Below are 20,154 nucleotides of genomic sequence, written 5' to 3' on the forward strand. Positions count from 1 at the left end.
TTTCAATAACCAGAGTTATGTCCCCTACATAATGCTTTCATAATCCATAATAAACGGACATGGATCATAGTTAATAGAGTTAATAGCATATTTCTTGAGTTGAAATGTAAATAATTTGTACATAGAAGAGAAACTAGGCAATATCAGCATGAATACCGGTAACCTAAATGAAGTGACTAAACAAATGTCAGAAAAATATCCCGTAAGTAGAATTGGTGCAGAATTCCAAATCACCAAATGTTCTTCTCAATCTCAAACAAAGTAAAAGTTAAAAATAAAATTAAGTTCTCTTCTTTTATTTTGATTAGATAGATCTCAGGAACTGTTTGTCCTCAGTTTCACTGGCCGGAATAGGGGAGCCACAGTGGCTAAGTGGATAAAGCAGTGTAATTTTATTCGGCCGAATGGGTGGACACACTATAGCCGAATGCTTCGCCCGATTTAACCTGCTGATTGCATCACCTTTCACATCACATGATTAAACATGGGGGCGTCTATGTCTTCAATCTATCATGTGACTTTTCGATATGAGTGGTGATTGGCTAATGAATTCTATATTCGGCCGAATGCTTCAGCGAAGCAGACACACCAGGCGAATATAATTCGCCTGAATAAATATTCATATTTGCCTGAATAAATATTGGGCCGAATATATCAAACCTGTTTGATTCGGGCGAATCATTCGGCCGAATGACAGTGGACACACTAGGCGAATTTCGGAGCTGATTGATTTGGCCGAACGATTCGGCCGAATCATTCGGCTAGTGTACGTGTCCACCGCTTAAGACTAGAACGCTGGCTCGCTAGCCTGGAGGTGGCCTGTTCGATCCCTGCATTGGCCAAGAAAGTTCATCAGGATTTTCCAATGTGGTTTCCCCTCGTTAGTGGTGCAGGACAGAGGAGATGGCCTGACAAGGATAGCTGTCTAGTTGTTCGGATGTGACGGAAAACCGATGTCCCATATATACATTGGCGTGCACATAAAAGATCCCATGGCAGTTGGAATTCGATATAAGCGTAGGCCATAGTGCTGCTGCCCGGGCAAAATTTACCTCATAGCACACAGTATGGCGTATGCCCATGATCATTAGCCCAGTATAGGTGCGGAACAGTAGGACATTAATCCTTTCATTTCATTTACTGGGAAAATGATCAGGCTATTTTTAACATTCTGCAACAGTGCGAAATGTCCAAAATCACTGAAGTTGTCATTTTTAAAAATGTTGTATACATGTACTTTAAACATATTCCCGGGAGCATTACTATATTACAACCCCTTCAATTTACAAATGTATTATAGACAATATTAGTTCGACCCTAGCTTAAGGTAGGCTCGCAAATTCCTTGCGGGAAGCACGGCAAAGCACGATGTACTTTTACCGAAACACGGTGAATTCCTAGAGAAACACGGTGAATTCCTAGAGAAAACACGGTGAATTCCTAGAGAAACACGGTGAATTCCTAGAGAAACACGGCGAATTCCTAGAGAAACACGGCGAATCTTAGAGAAAAATCGCCGCGGAATTAAGCGAAATTTCACCGTGAAATCTAAGAGAATTCGGAGTGTTTTTTTTCGCCGCGTCGGCGCGATTCTGGTCTCAAAAATTTGGTAGGAACTGTATTAAAGGACCATCCCAATTTTAATAGTCTCAGAAATAAAAGTTTGTGAATGTATGAAATTTAAGTGCCAAAATATAGAGGAAAGGTGTATTTACCTTGTCTCAAAATTTCAGCTCAAAATATTTAGTCATTTGGACGTGAATGTCAAATCCGCTTATCCGGGCACATAACCCTTTTAATATTTCGGGCACATTTTTTCGTTAGGTGACTTGATAATCTATTGCCGTTCCTTTAGATGTCTATACAGTGCTTGACCAACACGCTGTACTTGATAATAAAAGGAAAATTTCACCTTTATATTATAGAATAAAAGTATGGTTTTATTTTTATCCAGACACCATATTATATAGCTTGGCATATCGGTCTCCATTTCTAGATGAAGACTGACTGGTTTAAGTTGTTTGAAAACAGAGGATTTTAAAAGCTTTTAACACAAAATTAAGCAGTTTTATTCTCCATTGCATTAATCCATATGAAGACATTGTGTGTTAAAATCAGTTTGTAATATGAGTAGTTGCTGAGAATTAGGCAATTTTGCATGAGTCACTTTTCACGTTATTTTGCCTGTAAATGACTTAGTTGTAGTATAATCCAAGTTCCCATTTTCACTGTCCCCGGAAATGGCATCATTTGAGCAAAAACTGTATTTTTAGCCTTCAAAACAAATATTTTATTAAACTGAGTCGTATTTGTAATTTGTTTATAATTAAGATATTTGCTTCCAATCAACAAATAAAATGAACCCATACAGATATCACTAAATGGTTTCTATCTTGATCAGTTGCGGTGAAATAGATGATTTTCTACAAGACAAGTCGCTTTTCAAGGTTTTTGGTCCATAAAAGTGTCAGTTATTATTAGATTTAATCATTTTCAAAAAATTTTCACTGTGTGATGCCTAATGCCATTTACGATTTCCTAAAACTGACATAACATTTTCATTATCACCAGAACTAATGTCAATTTGGCAAAAACTGTATTTTAAGCCTCCAAAACAAATAATTGTTTGAAATAAGTGATATTCATTATTCGTATAAAATTATGATATTTGATTTCAATGAACAAATCAATACAATCATATATGTATCAAAAAAGTGTTTCTAGCCTCTTCCCTTGCTGAGAAATTACCAATATTGTCAGGATCACTTTTTAAGGATTTTCACATTTTGATAAGGCTTTATCAAGGGTTAATTCTGTTCAAATTTTTGATCAATTTTCTGTCATGCAAAGGACAATCGAAGTGGTTATTTCTGTAATCCAATTTAAATATTTTGTTGATGTCATTGTGACAAGTCTTTGTTGTATAAATGGAACTGATATTGCTGGATTTATTGGCCAATTCTGCATCCACTGTATAACATGTGTCCAGTACTCTGCATTGTGCATCCACTGTATATCATGTGTCCAGTACTCATGTGGAAATCTGTTCAACGTATCCATTGGTATGGGAAGTGACATCAGTTCAAGGATAAAGTGGCACCAGTGAAATCTGTCATTACTGCATTGCAGTTCTAGTTAAAATTGTTCAATATATTATACAGGTCACAATGGTATGGAATAACCATTAGTTGTGGATGACTTAACCAATACCTTGTTGATGACTTCTGGTTGTGGACGAGTTTGCTTGTGGATGACTTAACTAGCACCCTCAATAAATATGTTTCACCCTTTCTGCATCATTAGCACTATTACCATAGAAATGAGCTGATAATTATGACATAAGAAAGATCAATGTTGTTATTCTCTAAACTCTATGGAGTTGACCCATAGAGTTGATTTAACTTTATTATAATCAGAGCTATTTTGAAAAATTGAGACTAAATTCTAATTTTTGAACAAGTCAGTAGGCAGTATAACGACTACTTCAACTTCACTATGTATGGTTTTCTCATCATAGTCAGTAGTAGGCCTATTAAAAATTCATTTGCAATTGGTTAACTGAAAAGCATGTTTGCGAAATTGAAAAGTATTAAATTCTCAAATTTGGTAAACTGCCAAACATTTTGATTATCAATCAAATTCAATAATATATTTATTGTAGCTGATTCACTCTGCTACATGTATATCTACATATTGATGTTTGTGGTTCTATGCAGTCTGTCATTTGCTAAAAATAGGCATCAGCGTTTTTGTAAAATGTCATTACAGTACACTACAGTTTAATTTATTTGTCTCAAAACGTTTTACCTTTCAGCACTATAACACATATAAAAAATGTCAATCACAAACCTTTATGACAGGACTGCTAACATTCGTCACAGGTAAGTTTCAGTTTACTAATATATACTTGGTAATTTAAAATATATTTTTAACATTTTTAGCACATCTCTTTTTTTTGACATCTTTTTTTAGGAAAAAAATATTTTTAGTAAGAGAATGGAATAATCAATAAGCATATCATTTTACAACACTAAATGAGTATTGTCATATTTTGCATGTAGGTTATAATCTATAAAATCTTTCTCATCTTAAGGAACTGCTGCAGTCTATCTTGTTCAAGATGTGCTTAAAACTAAATTACCCTATGAGAAAAAATCTATTTTGATGGTCTCCTTAGGAGTAGCAACTATAATATCCTATTTTGTCACAAGGAAAAATACAAAGTTATGCCAGGAGATGTGGATGGCCCTTGAAGATAAACATACAGCTATTAATCCAATTGAAGGTGCTTTTTAAAATATATTTTATAGAAAACAAAATGATTTACTTTGACAAGTTATTAACATGGTATTTATTAACATGTGTCTTTTCATTCTTGCAAAGTCTATTATCAGAAATATAATTTTTTTAATTTTAGTATATTTTTATAATAAGCCTCTACTATCAATAATATTTTTGTTGAATTTGATGTATATTTCACAATTTTTAAAGTGTATTATGATACCCACATGTTTATGTGCTCGCTTATTGTTGTCGATTCGTTCTTTGGTACAATTTTAATCAAATTTTCAGAAATAGTTTGTATTGGGATAAATATGGTCCTTATCGATTTTTCATGAAATGAGTTCTAGAATTATTGTCCCTAAAGCACACGACTATCAATAAAGGTACATGTATGTTACAGTGTGCACTCACTAAATACAGAGTTCAATTCTTGACAGGGGTTGGATGGGCTGAATGGTTAGCGTGCGCGCTGTATCATAAAGTCTGTCACTCAGTTGACTGGCGTGGTTTCGAATCCCCGGTTGTACATGACAAAGAGTAGGGTCACCTGTCCAACCTCGTGGGTTTTCTCCGTGTTCTCCCACTGATAAAGAGCCCTACGCGCAAGTAAATTATTGAAATAAAATTAAACCTAGTTTGTGTCAAGTGGACATTAAACCCCATTTCTCTCTCTCTCTCTCTCTCTCTCTCTCAATTCTTGACAGGAGTACATGTAGTTAGTGTTAGGGTACAGACTGTTCGTGTTGTTTTTGAAAGTTTTCTCCAAAGTATATCCAGAGATTTTTAAACACAAACAAAGCAGCTGCTACCTTGCATGGCAGGGAATATTCGAATCTGGTATATATCATTCATGTATATTACGCCTTGTGTTTTTTATTCCAGAAAGAGTGTCTAAAGAAGCTACCAAATGAATATCTTGTGTTCCCAGTAATTATTATGCCAGTTGGAGGCAGACCACCATTAAATTTCACCAATTCTCTCTCTCTCTCTCCTTTTGCATGGGCATTTTTGTTGATATCTTGGTCTAGAATGGAAAAAGAGAGTTTGAATTATCATTTTCTGCCAGGTTTTGGTAAATATTCATAATTTAGAGGTGGAAGGATAACAGAGTTAACAGGTTGGTTACCGTAATACGCACAGGGATTGGTTACATGTTTTTAGTAAGATGCTACTTCAAGTTTGTGTAGGGTATCTCAAAATTTTGATGGTCAACCTCATACAAAATTTGGTGCAAAGACATGACCATTTGCTTCTCTGTCTGTAATGAAAAGCATTCAGCCCAGCAAAAATTTGGGGAAAAGTTGGAGCCGGAATTAACATTGAAGTCAATGCGGAAATTAATGGTGGCCTGCCTCCAGTTGGCTTAAAGATGGGTTCCCAGAAAAGTATTTATCAGGTGGTTATTTCCAATAAAAGTATGGCAATTTTGGTATATATGGAAAGTAGAGATATCCAATCTTACTAGAAAAATACTGGATTTTGCGAAAAACATTCATGGAGCGTATACAGGCCAAAAATGTAAGGGTTCCCCTAATCAACAGCCCGACGATTAGAAACTTCTGCACGCGTCATGTCAAAGGTCACAAGCGAACATTGAGCGCATGATGTACACGTTGATAAACTTTATGAAGAGTTAGACGTACAATACTTTCTGAGATAAAAATGACGGGAAAAGACACAGGTAGTGGATAACCCGAGAATTTAATTAGGATTCGATATTTGTAATAAATAGTATTAGTAAACGATTAAAGACAACATCGTCTTATGTATGCAATGAATTCTCCTCTGACTCCCAAGACGTGACGTAAACATGACCTGGTTTGATCGAATTTTAATAGCAGGGCATTCCTTCGCAATTACAATGTTTGAGAAGGATTTGAAGCATAATTATGACAAACTAATTAGTTTGAATATGTTTTTGGTCCATATATACCATTAAATCACCCATTTTGTACGCGGGAACCCATCTTTAACAGTAGTTGTCTCCCATTTATACAGACAAATGTGGTGATCTCATTAAATTTCGAGGAGGCATTGGCTAAATGTTACAATATAACAATTTTATATGAATCATCAAGAACAAGGGAACTAAAAACAATCAATTGTGAAAAATTCGAAACAGACATGTAAAAACTTAATAAGATGTTTTTTCTAGGATTTGTTGAGGGAGATTTAAATTCACCCAGCTTTATAGCATATAATATTGTGTGGAGTGATAATTAGTCAGAGTTACAGATCAAAATTAGTTAAAAATTTGATTTGAAAATCGCAGAGGACACTTTAATGAATATTTTATTATTACATAGAAATATATTTATAATGTATATTATGATTATAGTCGTACAGTAAATATAATAAAGTATAGATTTTCGATGTCTTGTAGTTTTTAACACATGCTAAATTATTAGTGTCTGACAGGTTATAATTAAGACAGTGGGTAGGGTCTGACCTTTTATAATTAGGGCAGAGGGTGGGTATCTTGGCAGGAATGGAACAGTAATATGAATTACAGAATAAAATATGTAAGACCCTATCCAGTAACCGATCTAATTTTAGTCGCAAACTCAAGATGCTATATGAGGGAAAAAGCGTTCCGGGTAGCAAACATGGAGTGTGTGCCAGGCAGTCTAAGCCTTTGTGTTTTATCGATATTGTGTATAGTATTCAGTAGTTTTCGGTGGTTAGCCATCCTGTTAGAACAGGAGAGATGACATTGTGTTAATTTAAACTGCAGTGTCATGGAGACGGGCATACGCCATATAGTGTGCTATGAGGGAAATTTTGCCCGGGCAGTGGCGCTACGGCCTACTCTTATATCGAAGTCCAACTGCCAAGGGATCTTTTACGTGGACGCCAATCTGTACACAGGACCTCGGTTTTTTGTCACATTTGAACGACTAGACAGTTGGCCTTGTCAGGCCCTCCGTCCTGCATCACTGACAAGGGGGAACCACGCCGGAAAATCTCGATGAACTTTCTCGGCCAATGCAGGAATTGGAACACCCGACCTCCAAGCTAGCGAGCCAGCGCCTTACCAACTTAGCCACCATGATCCCAAATGTAGCTGTTACAGTTGAACTGTTATAGGGGCATGCCATGTCAAATGTACACACTTTTATGACACTATGTCACCGATTTTGGCTTAACTTGCAGGGATTGTTGTCCACCTGGAAAGAAAACATTGTCCAAAGTTTTGGGTCATGGGGCCTGATGGGATCCATTTTATGGGTCACCAAAGATTTCTGCCATCCGACTGACTTCGAAACTTCAATCAGCCATAACTCAACCCAGAGTTGTCCGATCTCGATGATATTGGTATCAAAATACGCAGCAAACTGAACCCTTTCATTTCATGCACGATGTTCTGCGATGATTTTTTCCGAAAAACATCTTTTTGTTTGACCTTGACCCTCTACCAGGATCACAAATCGATCAGGCCATCTTTTTGCCCCAAAATAACATATCCTATAATTGGCATACACACCAAAAATCAGAGTGTGATCTCCATGGGAACACGGTCAAAATGATCACCAAAGATGGGTACCCCTACATGCTGTCCGCTTAAGCCGTCACATAGTTTTCCAAACTGCACGCAGCGTTCCATCTACGTCATACTTCGAGAATAATGATCACTGCCCTAGTTAGCCTCCATTTATAACGAGCAGAACAGTAGGACGTTAAACCCCATTTCATTTCATTTCCATTTATAACGCTCACGTGATCATTTTGGGGCGGGACTTATCGACTGGACTACAGCTTTGTGTACACAACAGAGTAAAAATAACCCGATCAAGCACGTGTTTTATGTAAATACATGTCATTGGCAAAACATCAACTTCTTCCACTCCGGTAAAAGCGATATATAATATGTGCTAGTGTGTAATATTGCAATACATTCTTTGCCACTGTAAACTGTCTTTAGAGTTTCAATCTGTTTATCTTTCAAAACAAGGTTAGATACTCCTAAATTTGTCTTGGCAAACAAAACCGCCTCTGTGAAATTATGTTTCATGGCAATCTTGGGCGCCGCCATATTGAATAATTAGAGGACTATTTTGTGATTCGGCTTTGATTAGTTTGACATCTTTCATACACACAGCGGCTAAATAAACATATTTAATTTCATTCAATATGACAATAGAAGAGAAATAAATACTTCTAAAAAATACTAAAAGCAGTGTTTTCGACTAAAATCGTCGATGTAGGAATTAAAATGTCGGTTAATTAGCTTAGGGCCTGTTCTCAGGCGGAGCTAGCTGTAGACAGACAGCGTAAGTTTGGGATGATAGTTTTTACCACAAGAGAACATTATTGTAATCAATGTCTCTTTGACAGAGCTTTACTTGATTCGGTCATTTCACGTTCAGAATGTCTATAGGTACATCCTGTCTCTGTTGTTGGTTCGACTGATAACAGTATGTCCGATTTATCTACTCGTAGCACCAATTCATCTGGGATCCATAAAGTTAATCTTAATTTCCCCGGTTTCCTGCCGGAATTCCGTAATATAATCCAGCCACCAATGTCTGTCATATTGAGCAGTGACGTAGCCAGTTGAATTTCCGATGAATAATGGGGCTGAAGCCACATAGGTTACAGCCTCAATCTGTTCATCCTCATTATTGCTGTATTCACGTACAGAAACTGTTGACTCGGATACCTGGACTATGGCATGTAATTTCTGCATTCCGGCGAGGGTCTTTGCCAGTTGTAATCTTGGTTCAATTGCTAGGCGTTCGGAATCGTAATCCTCCTTAGTTTTTGTGAAATCAAATCGCATGCTTTTCGAATTCATACAGAAGTTTTGGACTCTGACTTTCGTATGGACGCCTCAAACTGTCCTTAGCAGCCTCGCGTTTGATTGTGCCCTTCCACGCCATCAGATGGGCCTTTCCCATGGATGGTGGTGAAGAAATGCCAGTCGGCCTGACAATTGAAATCATGTTCGTGATAGCACAAATTCAAAATGCATAGTCACCATGCGACCTATCCGTCGTTGTCCACTGCTGGAATTCATCAACAGCGTGGTCATCGTAGGCCTCCATTAGTTCTGTTTGCAGGCTAGACACATTATCACGACAGACTTGGCACTTCCGGAAGTTGCACAAAGGTAACGGGGGATCACAGAGTACTTTAGCGATGACATCTCTGTACGTTTCCAGTTTCACCATTTCATTCATCTTCGATCCTGTCATCATCAGCTTCACGTTTTGGTGAATGGTGCAAACGGAAAACACGCGATAAACACTGGGTTGAATTAAGCAAAACACTTAATGAAGTGAACACTTCGTGCAAGACTAGTAATTTGCATATTTGGCATGGCTTCTTCCTCACCTGAATATCATTTCTGCCTTCTTTATTTCATTGAAAATTTGAAGTGTTGTTACGGAAGTGTGATAGAAATGAATACATCAGATATCAAATTTTTCACTTCGAGCGCGTCTCGGTTTAGTGTCAGCCACACTTCATATCTGGATGGCGTCATCGCTTCATTCGCAATACTCCACCAATAGAACGTCTGTAGCCTGGAATCGTATATTTTTTAACACCGGGAAGCACGAGACTGGGAGTTCACGGGACTAATATAATGGGAACTCAGAGTGGGATCGATGGGCCCAGAAAGTTATCGTAGCTGGTACGTTAGTGGGCCTATTGTCGAATGCATTAATAGAGACTTTTGGCAAGCGTAAATTCCTGGTCCCTATCGCGTATCCGTATGGATTTTGAGTGTGACGTCATCAATGTGTGTGCATTTCTCATACGTGATACGGCACACGGATACGACAGCACGTATCGAACAGCTGTCATACGGAAAAGGTCCGTATAAAATTTTCGTCTTTTTTGCAACTTTTAGACGCAGAAATGTTGTTTCATAGCGTTTATGTGAATCTATGTGTATCCTAGAACACAGACGTGTTTATTTGATGTGATTTTAGCCATGATAACGGCTGGAATTTAATCATTATTTTTGATGGGTTTTTCTCGGAATGTTCATACTTTTCCTGTCTGTCTGCATGCTGATTGATCTACGTGCTAAATTTAGGGAGGTGGGACCTTGCACATCTGTAAATAATACATTAGTGAAACCAAAAAGTCGAAGAATTTTTGATAAGATTCGAAATTAATTTTTTTTTTAATAGCCCAGTGACTGTCGAGCGACTTCAGTTCCTCCAGAAAATTGTAGGCTAGTATACGGTGATCTTGATAGATATCTGCATTATGCTGTAGTACATGTAGAACTACGAGTAAGCTCAGCTCAGCGACGCATACGTACGCGACGCGAAAATCTGCCAAAACTCAAAAGTTACATTGACTCAACGTATCACGTATACGATATGGATACGTGATACGGATGGGAAAAATTCCGCTTGCCAAAAGTCTCTAGTATATGACTAGTTGGCACCTATGTGACAGCTGAACTGGATAGCATCTAAGGTTACCCATCTTTGGTGATCATTTTGATCGTGTTCCCATGGAGATCCAACTCTGATTTTTGGTGTGTATGACGATTATAGGGTATTTGGGCAAAAAAATGACCTGATCGATTTATGATCCTGGTAGAGGTCAAAGGTCACATAAAAAGATGTTTTTCGGAAAAAAAATCAATCACAGAACATGATGCCTTACGTCAAATGAAAGGGCTCAGTCTGCTGAGTATTTTGATACCAATATCATCGAGGTCAGACAACTGTGTGTTGAGTTATGGCTGATAGAAGCTGCGAAGTCAGTCGAATGGCTCGAATCTTTGGTAACCCATAAAATGGGTCCCATTAGGCCAATTTAATGACCCAAAACATGGGATAGTGTCATCTTTCAGGGTGGACATCAATCCCAGCAAGTTAGGTCAAAATCGGAGTATAATAAACTGTATTAGCATAAGTACTATTCAGGGCCCATGTTCATATAAACGCTGGGAAGCAGTTTAATTCAGTGACCCTAAAGTTTGGTCCGTCTGCATGTTGAAGACAGGAGTAAAAAATAAACACTTTCTGTGGCGGTCTAGGCCAGGTCTGTGACATTAAACAAAAGAGAAAAGAAAACAAGTTAACAGACATTTAATTTTGAACCGGGCTGTAGTAACAACGAATGTCATTCTCCCTAAGAGCTATTTTGATTTTTGAGACATTGGATTAAAATCAGACCAATTAATTGGCCATGTCTGGTAATAATACCTTCCTAGCACCGCACTAGCCTAATTACCATTATCAATTTTAGGTTATATTATTGTCCCCCGCCTTTCGAAGAAAGCAGGGGACTATTAAAATGGGTTCGTCCGTCTGTCTGTCCGTCACACTTTTTGGGACACAATAACTCTCTTCCTAATTGAGCTAGAATGTTCAAACTTGGTGTATGTGTTTATTAGGTCAATGCCTTGATGGAGTTCGAAGATGAGCATTTTCCGCTTAGGGTAAGCAGAGATAAGCAATTTGATTGGTTGATGCTTTGGGACACGATAACTCTCTTCCTAATTGGGCTAGAATGTTCAAACTTGGTGTATGTGTTGATTAGGTCAATGCCTTGATGGAGTTCGAAGATGAGCATTTTCCGCTTAGGGTAAGCAGAGATAAGCAATTTGATTGGTTGATGCTTTGGGACACGATAACTTTTAATTGAGCTAGAATGTTCAAACTTGGTGTATGTGTTTATTAGGTCAATGCCTTGATGGAGTTCGAAGATGAGCATTTTCCGCTTAGGGTAAGCAGAGATAAGCAATTTGATTGGTTGATACTTTGGGGCACGATAACTCTCTTCCTAATTGAGCTAGAATGTTCAAACTTGGTGTATGTGTTGATTAGGTCAATGCCTTGTTAATTAACTCGGGGGATCACGTGGCTAAGTGAGTAAGACGCTGGCTCGCTAGCCTGGAGGGCGGGTGTTCGATCCCTGCATTGACCGAGAAAGTTCATCCAGATTTTCCGGCGTGGTTCCCCCTTGTCAGTGAAGCAGGACAGAGGTTCTGACAAGGACAGTTGTCTAGTCCTTTGGATGAGATGAAAAACTGAGGTCCCGTATACATTGGAATGCACGTAAAAGATCCCTTGGCAGTTGGAATTCGAAAGAAGAGTAGGCGATAGTGCCGCTGCCCGGGCAAAATTTCCCTCATAGCACACTGTATGGCGTATGCCCATCTTCATTAGCCCAGCATAGGAGCAGAATAGTAGGACGTTAAACCCCATTTCATTTCATTTCATTTAATTAACTCGACTGATTGGGGACAATGTCATTTTTTTATACGCCCACATTTTCATGTGGACATATTATGTCGTAGCCCCTGTCTGTCCGTCCACAATTTGTTTGTGGACACTATACGGGTCAGAATTTTTATCCGATTTTGACGAAACTTGAAATATAGGTTTATCTCCAAACGATCTCGACTCTTTTCGATATTGGCATGTATCGGACCGAAACTTCATGGATTATGGCCCCTGATTGTACGAAAAATCACGTATTTAGCTTGTGGACCCTGTAGAGGTCACAATTTTCATCCGATTTTGATGAAACTTGAAATGCAAGTTTATAACCCAAAGATCTTGGCTCCTTTCGATATTCGCCCATATCGGATCGTAACTTCCTGAATTATGGCCCCTAATTGTAAGAAAAATCGCGTATTTAGCTTGTGGTCCCGCCACAATTATTATCCGATTTAAAAACACGTTTGAATATATCACCGTTATACCGTAATGTCGGTTGAGTTTGAATTTCGAGAAATTCGGACCAAAACTGACGGACACAATTTTGATCCGGTTTTTATGAAACTTTAAATGCTTGTTTATAACCCAAAGATCACGGTACCTGTCGATATTCGCGCATATCGGATGGTAACTTCCCGAATTATGGCTCTTGATTGTACGAAAAATCACGTTTTTAGCTTGTGGTTCCTGTAGAGGTCACAATTTTTATCCGATTTAAAAAAAACGTGTAAATATATCACCATTACACACTAAGATCTTGGTTCATTTTGTTAATCGCGCATATCTGAACGTAACATCCTGGGTTATGGCCCCTGATTGTTCGAAAAATCGCATTTTTAGCCTGTGGATTCTCTAGAGGTCACATTTTTTTTTCGATTTTAAAAATAGTTTAAATATATCACCATTCCACCATAATGAAGGTTGGATTCGAATTTCGGGAATATCTAAATGAAACTGTGTAAACGTATGTAATAGATGGTTGTGGACCCTCTAGAGATCACAATTTTTATCCGATTTTGATGAAACTTAAAACATATCTTTATATCCCAAAAATCTCAGTCCCTTTTGATATCGCATTTCAGACCATAACTTTCTGGATTATGGCCCCTGATTGTACAAAAAATCGCTTTTGTTTTTAGCTTGTTCTCTATCCATCTCTTGCAAAATGTGGGCATATCCTGCTTGCCAGCCACTGGTATAAGAAAAAAAACTATGTTCTGATACGACAAACTATTCTTATTTCGGTATTCTGCATTCATTTGCTGCCGTATAAACGGAGACACGTAATTTTGGAGGAATATTACGGTTGTGAATTTGATGCCGAAGCAGGATCGGCAAGCTTTCATTCAATAAAATAAAACCAAGTACGAACAATCCAAACCATTAGACAAAATTCGAAGTCCTAAAAAAAGGTATAGGCAAAATAGTGTAATCAGGCAAAATAGTGTAATCAGCATATGGACTGTTCACCGTGTACAAAATACACGACAAACAGTGGTAACAGGTGTCCGGGAGAGCTTACCCTGCCTGGCGCCACACCCGCCATAGCTGCATCCAAACTATTAGGCAAAACCCGCCATAGCTGCATCCAAACTATTAGGCGAAATCTCGGTCAATGTATTACGAAAATGCTTAATTTTGTAGGAATGTTACTAACATAAATTTGAATGCCGTACAGGAATTAAAATATGAAAAATAGCAAGGTTCACCTATTTTTATTACGTATGGGATTTGAATATTTTGTTGACATAATTGTGGCATGAATTGAATACCGTACGGGAATTAAATATGGATTTTTATTATGTACAGGATTTGAATATTTTGTCGACATGTGATTTTTAATTGTGGTATGAATTCTTCTTCTTAAATAACGATACGAGTTATGCCCCTTTATTTTCGGGAAAATGTCTGACAAGGAAATTTTTGAAATCCCATCATTGTGCCACACCCACTTTTCGTTAATATTTTGTCTGGAAATGAAATATAGGCTGCAATTATTAACAGATTTGGATTCAATTCGGAATGATCCATCATAGGGTTGTACCTATTTTTGTGTATTTTGTCTACAGACTGGAATTCAGAATGGATCATCTTGGAATTTGGCATATTTATTCCTGTAAGGATAGCAACTATTTATTTTAGTACATGTCCTGACCCCTTGGGGCGGTGTCACACCCACTTTTTGTTAATATTTGTTAAAACAAACCCAGCACCTAGCCTTCTTTGCCTCTTGTCATATTACAGATTTAAATCTTCTAATTTTGGAAATATATGCAAGGCCACTATAAAGAGAGACATTGATATGCTACTGAGGGGTCTATTACACCCAGTAAATCTAAAAACTAGGAGATGCCTTCTAGCGAGCCCAGCGCCGGCCTGGATTTATTTATTGGATAATTTCGAAAAATCCTATTTCATCTCCAAAAGCTTTGTTGATTTCACCGCCTTATTAACCGGGTAGTATTTTAAATCTTATTTCAGTTCATACATGTCAACCAAATATTGATAATTGTTCTGCTTGAATACTTATTATTCAGATTTGTTTAAACCAGCTTGCGTTGATGATCCACAGGGTTTGGGGTAAAGGCACATTGCATAGCAGGTGCAAATCTGAAGGTGAAATAGACCTGATCTCGGAACATAACGACCGATAGGCGATTAGGCTACTGACAATACCGTACACGATACGAACCTTTTCTGAACTAGGCACACACTGTACACCTAGGAAGCAAGCTACCCTGGTTAACTATAGGTATTTATGATGGTTGTGTTTTAAATAGAACCATACGATGGACTTACTGTATTTTACACAGTAAAAGCACAATAATATGTTTACCAATACAGAAATACATGTGTTTAGTGACCTTTGAAACTCTAGTATACCTGAATGGATCTGAATTGGCACCAGTGTCTTGGCATGTACTCGAACAGATAAAATTACAACAGTATCTTTAGAGTACAACGGAAATCCATAATAGAAGTACACACTAAGTGCACGTCCTAGCATTCTTATGTGGGCGTGTGCCATTGGTTCGGAAACTGAAACCCTCAATATTTTAATGCAGTAACTATGCATTTTTGTTTATATTATCAAAGCTGACCTCGCTCCCCTTTATTTATATCAAAATAGTATATATGATGCTGAAATACATGATACCAGTATTCTCTGTGCATCAAACATTCAGTGGGGGGGGGGGGGGTATTGGCGAGCTGTAAATAATGATCTTGGCAATATTTCACATTTTCCTGAATCTGTTGACTGATTATAATATATTAAAAATTCTGAAACTTGTTAAACGTGCTATAGTAGACGTTTAAAGGATTGACAAACTAAATTATATAATATATATAAACACATGCATATATAATATATATATACACATGCATATATATATGTACTCCTATAAAGCCATATAGATCCTTGTGGTTTGGGAAATGGGTCGTTTGCCTGACAAGTAAATTTACTATCGAAGAAGAAAAATCGGCGCAACTTGAAACCGACGATCGAGTATCAGCTGTTGAGAAATCCTAAAGGGTTTTATAACCTTAATCTTTTGACTGGGTGGAAAAATGTGTCAGAATTTGGACAAACCAAACTTAGAATTCATGATATGCCTTCAAACACTCTCAGTAAATGGCACGATCAAGTTAGTGTTCCTTCTCAACTTGAATGACTCTTTTAAATTATTATTGTGATGAGATTCGGGAAGAGTTCCCCTGTCAATTGCATTTTAGTGCCAGTGTTGTGACAGTACAGTTGAAAATGATGTCAAAGATAACAAGTTCCAATATTTATAGAAAAGACTTTTCGGACAGTAAAATCCAAAAAGTTTCTCTTGTTTTTCTACGTGAACAAAATAACCTTAAGAAACTGCACAAACACCGAAATTTGTTTAATCTCGCTGTGCTTGACACAGCGTATATTCTACATGTATAAACAATTCGAAAAAGATTAGGATTTATTTTATGATCAGTAGTGGAATACTGCGTTTTATCAGTGAAATAAAAGTGTTATTCCACTGGCTAGTTGTTTTTACCTAAAATGATTGTAAAATCATAAAATAAATAGAACATTTGTCGTTTTGTCGTGAATAACATATTTTATGTCATCTCTAAGCAAGAAAACGTTTATATTTTCACTCATGCTGCGCATTCGTGAAAATATAAGTTTTCTTGCTTCTCGATGAAATAAAATATGTTATTCACTCTAAAACGACAAATATCCTCTATATATTGTCCCCCGCCTTTCGAAGAAAGCAGGGGACTATTAAAATGGGTTCGTCCGTCTGTCTGTCCGTCTGTCTGTCCGTCCGTCCGTCCGTCTGTCTGTCCGTCACACTTTTTGGGACACAATAACTCTCTTCCTAATTGAGCTAGAATGTTCAAACTTGGTGTATGTGTTTATTAGGTCAATGCCTTGATGGAGTTTGAAGATGAGCATTTTCCGCTTAGGGTAAGCAGAGATAAGCAATTTGATTGGTTGATGCTTTGGGACACGATAACTCTCTTCCTAATTGGGCTAGAATGTTCAAACTTGGTGTATGTGTTGATTAGGTCAATGCCTTGATGGAGTTCGAAGATGAGCATTTTCCGCTTAGGGTAAGCAGAGATAAGCAATTTGATTGGTTGATGCTTTGGGACACGATAACTTTTAATTGAGCTAGAATGTTCAAACTTGGTGTATGTGTTTATTAGGTCAATGCCTTGATGGAGTTCGAAGATGAGCATTTTCTGCTTAGGGTAAGCAGAGATAAGCAATTTGATTGGTTGATACTTTGGGGCACGATAACTCTCTTCCTAATTGAGCTAGAATGTTCAAACTTGGTGTATGTGTTGATTAGGTCAATGCCTTGATGGAGTTCGAAGATGAGCATTTTCCGCTTAGGGTAAGCAGAGATAAGCAATTTGATTGGTTGATGCTTTGGGACACGATAACTTTAGTTCTAATTAAGTGAGATTGATGAAACTTGGTGTATAGTTTCATTACAGTAATACCTTGACTAAGTTTGATAATGAGCATTTTCTGCTCAGGGTAAGCAGAGCGATACGCAATTTGATTGGTCGAGACTTTGGAAAACAATAACTCTCCTACTTTGATTGTTAGACTATAAGTAAAGATATACTGTTTGATTGTTCAATACTTTGTAAAAGATAATTTGTGATAAATTTATATGTGTCCTCTAATTATTTTCCTATTTCGGCGGGGGACATCAGCCTCACTGTTGGCTTGTTTCACTTAAACCCACTTTACTTTATAATAAGAAGTAAAGTTTGATAATACTGTTTATTCTCTCAAAGGTCTTTATCGGAAAATTTTTGTTCTTGATCCCAACAAAAGTCCAAATTCCTAGCTACTGGCAGATAGATCATGACAAGGCTTTCAGACTGAAAGAATTCAAAGCGACTAAATTTGCCACGATATTCATTACATAAAATATAGGACGTTAAACCCAATTTCGTTAACAAAAAATGCTTAAAAGGCTGGAAAGCGTTCGTGGCTATTTATCCGATCCAATATTATTACCGCCCAGAAGGGAATAATAAGAACGAAATTAATCGGCCTATAAGGAGGTAAACGGTAACCTATTTTTACCGTTCGATAAATTTCCGATCGCCATCTTTGGAACATAAAGGCCAACACGGGGCTTTTGTTACGGAGTCAGTTTAAAAGACACTAACCCCAGCGAAACATTATATATGTCCATCACACATACGGAAGCTTTAAATTCAGGAATATTCGAGATAACTCCACAAAAAGAAAAAAAGTATTTCAAGACATTATAGTTTACCAAGCCTAAAACATAAGATGCGCATATTCTGGAAAGTGGACCTTTATGTCCATATGATGGAGGTCATAAATTTACTGAACGGTAAATAGAACAGCCAATTGTTTGAAGTCCGCTATACATTAAACCAGTATAAAATGTTTATAACAGATTGCTTATAACGATCTTGGATATTCATACAAATTTGCGACGTTAGACCTCATATTATTTCATTTTTATATCAGCAGCAAACAATGCAAAAACAAAAAAATGTACTTAAAAGTCTGGATTGCGTCCGTGGTTATGATGGGAATCGAACCCACGTGAACCGGTTTTCATCCAGTTTTGATACCACTACAAACGAAGTAACCACTAGACTAAGCCAAACCGACATTATCGCGTTAAAATAGCTATAACCATAGTTGATCTATCAACGAGCAACACATCGATTTATTTATAGACTAATGTTGAAGCCTCTTAACCAATATAAACATGTTTATAAGCGATTGGTTAAAAAGCGGTGCATACGATCTTTAATATTCCTAAATGTCTGTAAAGATATTAATTGCATTAAATTAAATGTAGAACGCTAAACCCCATTCCATTTCATTTACAATAACACATTACACTGGAATAGGCTACACAAAAGAAAAAAAGGCTAGATAGCGTCCGTAGTTATTATGGGTATCGAACCCACAGTGACCGGTGTGACAGACAGGTATTGAATTTATTTCAAACGAAGTAACCACTAGACTAAGCCAGCCAGCAGTGAAATGTAGAAGATAATAATATAAACCACCGTAAGATTAAAACACAAGTCACTGGTATATTTTTAGATTGTGTTACGAAATGAAATGGGGTTTAACGTCCTACTTTTCTGCTCCGACTGGGATAATAAAGACGGACACACGCCATATATAGTGTACTATGAGGGAAATTTTGCCCGGACCGCGGAGCTACGTACGGCCTTCTCTTGTATCGAATTCCAACTGCCAAGGGATCTTTTTACGTGCATCCCAATCTGTACACGTGACGTGTTTTTCACCCATTCGAACGACTAGACAGCTGTCCTGGCCAGACACTCCGCCATGTCCCATTGACTGTGATATGCACAGTCAAATATATACATTAGTATACTATCTAAGTATGTATCGTATGTACATGTACATGTACATCAGAGATTGATTTACGCTAAGAATTCGAGATACTAAACCTATGATTTACACCAGAACCTATCAGAGCGGATACAGAACTTTCCAGAAGGGGGGGGGGGGGCGGTGCTAAACAAAACCTTGCCGAGTGTAGCCTTTGCATAATTAGAATATAAAAACCGATGCTAAATCGTAAAATAATTTCTATTTTCCGAAATCAAACAAAAGTTGCATGTTAAAATTAAAATAACTTTTCTTTAAAATGTTCTGCAAAACCGTATCATTTATTGTGAATCCACTCTTCATGTAAGATCACAACATCAATGTTGATTTAAATTGACAAGTAATTCGTGTTTTCATTGTCGAAGAATTTTGATGATATTGAGTTAGAGACTTAGCTACTTTAAACTGCACCATATTAGCACCATTGGTAGCCTAAATCCCCCTTGATAGTTGGTCAATCGCTCACTCTTATACTTGAAAGGAGTAGGGTCGGCTAACTTCCTGATATATCTCCGTGCTTTCCGCCCATCGCCCAATATATATTATATATACTAGCTCCCTGCACACAATCGAATTAGTGAAATACAATATTGTCCCGAAATGACCTGGTTTATGTTGCGTGGACGTCCCCACCCACCCACCCTCTCTCTCTCTCTCTCTCTCTCTCTCTCTTCCTCAGACTCTCTTTCTTTATCTTACAAAAGAACCAAGACCATGCTTGGCCAAGGCTATTTCGATAACATACGAATGACAAGTGAA

General features: G+C 37.5%; 1 non-coding gene across 1 annotated transcript; it reads left to right on the forward strand.

The window, feature by feature from the left end:
- The first annotated feature begins 25 nt into the window (after nt 1–25).
- LOC126828424 (uncharacterized) lies at nt 26–4,166 on the forward strand. Its single transcript, XR_008787808.1, has 3 exons — nt 26–202; nt 3,815–3,881; nt 4,094–4,166. It is a non-coding gene; the product is annotated as an uncharacterized LOC126828424 (transcript).
- The last annotated feature ends 15,988 nt before the right edge of the window (nt 4,167–20,154 follow it).

The sequence above is a fragment of the Patella vulgata genome, chromosome 1, assembly GCF_932274485.2.
Source record: "Patella vulgata chromosome 1, xgPatVulg1.2, whole genome shotgun sequence".
In the NCBI taxonomy this organism is placed as follows: Eukaryota; Metazoa; Mollusca; class Gastropoda; family Patellidae; genus Patella; species Patella vulgata.